The 2,329-nt window shown below is 48.7% G+C and overlaps 1 non-coding gene across 1 annotated transcript; it reads right to left on the bottom strand.

The window, feature by feature from the left end:
- Positions 1-2,143: 2,143 nt before the first annotated feature.
- LOC132247969 (U2 spliceosomal RNA) lies at positions 2,144-2,329 on the bottom strand. The gene has a single exon (XR_009459344.1). It is a non-coding gene; the product is annotated as a U2 spliceosomal RNA (small nuclear RNA).

The following is a 2,329-nucleotide window of genomic DNA, read 5'->3' as shown; positions in this document are numbered from 1 at the left end:
TCAGTTTTAAGCACTCAAGCTCAGTGGGCTTCTGAGTTTGGCTGCTTTCTAGCTAATCATGCAGCTGAACCTAACCACACAAAAGGAGGCTTGGTCTTCCTTCCAGTGGGATGGAACAAGCAAGGGGTGCACATCTGTCTGACACCCTTTAGGTTGCATTACCCAAGAAAGCTCTTTGCATTCAAGACCATGGCTTTCAGAAACTTGCAGCCCAGCTAAATAGCCTTACTCTTCCAGCCTCCACTAGCATAGATCTCTGAAGTGAGATCTGCTCCCAACCGATTGTCCCCCACTCCTCCCCTGCCTGGCACAGAGGCAAGAGAAAGGTCCATGCTGGTAGTTCAGTGGTCATTAGTAACCTGCTGAGCTAGTACCAGAGATGAGCACTGCAGACAGCTTGACATTGGTTAACACTTGCCTTCTGTTTTTAAGTGGCATTTAGAGATTCAAAAGCTTTAGGGGATACAAGACAGCCCTAACTCCAGAGAAGGGGGAAAGCCCTAAACAAGTGAAACCAAAACCACAGAGCACACCAGCAAGCAGCACCTCCCCTCCCACCCCAAACACACAGCTCTAGGTCATCTCAGGCTTTCATGCAAGCTGCATGCTTTCGTGCTTAAGTTCTTCTGCCCTTGCTTGATTTAAACCAGGAGCAAAGCACTTCATCTAGACATACCACATGACAAGTTTTGGAGCCCTGTTGCAGGGACTTTTGTAATAACGCTGTCTTGCTGAGAAACCCCATGCCTTTTAACCCTGACTTTCAAAAGAGTCTTAGTCCCTACTTGCCCAGCAGTAGACGAGTTGTTTCCAACCTGTGAAGTAGCCAGCCATGCTTCACAGGGGGTACCCAGCTTCACATTTCCTGAAGTTGATGCTTCTAAGGTACGGGGGGAAAAAAATTATACCACGACAGCTTTTTGGGCCATGTTGCCCTGCTTTGTTCCATTCTAGTTCCCAGGTGTGATTGAGAGATTGGTTATGAAGTGATAAGTTAGTAACAAGTGTCATAATGATAGTTGCTTATTACTTTACCTTAGGAGTACACTCAGGACTGCCCAGCATGACAGGGAGCAAGTAAGCTAGAGCCCTTGCAGAGTTTTAAGACCAGAGTAGTCATAAGCAGAGGATTCAAACTTGAGGTGCTGCTTGGACTGGAAGCTTTCAATCTACCCACTCAACTGCAGCAGCACCTGGTGGAAAACTACTGCAGGATCACAATCAATAATAGGAATGGCTATAATTGGTCACCCACACCGCAAACAGGTAGACAGTTTCAAGCGCCATATGAACCACAAGCATCGAGGTGTACAAGCCAGTTGACAGTGGGCTAAACCTCCTGGAACAGTTCAGCAGTTCACCAAGATAAGGTGATACAATTTTGAACCCGTTCAGCGTTTGGGCTGACACTAAGCTTTCCGGATTGGTCCTCTGAGCATCCCACACTGTACAATGCTTAAGCCCCCATTTGCTGTCCTCTAGCTCTGAATAGTATCTAGCTACTCAGGAAAGGGTCAGTGCTCAGGTGTGTCTAGTACACCTTCCAGCCATGCATCTCAACTCACCTTCAAAAGCTCAGGAATTAAGCCTCTCAGGCCAGCTGTGTTGGGTATGTATTAGCATAAAGAGCAAAGGGAGAGACAGAAAATTCAAAGTTGACTTAGCAAACACAGGACATCTGCACAGAGCAAAGGATTTAGTTCAGCTGCTGAGGCTTACAACACCAAGTTACGCTGGAAGAGTGCTTTAACCAATTCTGACACCTTCTCCATTAGACCAAGTTGAAAACCATCCACTGATACCGTACTGCCCCACCAGCTGCTGGGACACAACAGGGACATAGCAGGCCCCTACCCAGCTCCATGGACTTGGCCACTAGACCTGCTTGCCTGCCACCTGCACAGCCTGCCTGCAGGTGGGCCTTCCTCCCCCAGGTGGGCCTGCCTGCCATGGGTGGCTGTGAGCCCTGGCCTCCAAACACATGAGCAAGCCTGCTGGCCCCACTGCCTGGTGGGCAGGCACACGCACATGTTGGCTGGGGCTGTCCCATCTTTTCATAGGGCCTGCTTATTGGGCAGCCAGGAGTCAGGGCTCAGGCTCCCCTAACTGGGCCCATCATGGTCCAACTCTTTCTGGGGTTGGCTGCTACTACTGCTTTTGGAGCTGGGTGCTATACTGGGCTGATGAGTGGAGTGGCAGGAACAAGCTCCAAGGCCCTGTCCCGGTGCCAAAAATATGTTTAATGCATTAGACCTCACATGGAGGACATATCAATGATTAAACTGAGAAGAACAGATTTATTTATTTATTTTTTAACAGCAAAATGTAC

The sequence above is a fragment of the Alligator mississippiensis genome, chromosome 1 (genome assembly GCF_030867095.1).
Source record: "Alligator mississippiensis isolate rAllMis1 chromosome 1, rAllMis1, whole genome shotgun sequence".
Lineage (NCBI taxonomy): Eukaryota > Metazoa > Chordata > Crocodylia > Alligatoridae > Alligator > Alligator mississippiensis.
The sequence above is the reverse complement of the archived record's forward strand: the minus strand, read 5'-3'. Positions and strand labels throughout refer to the sequence as shown.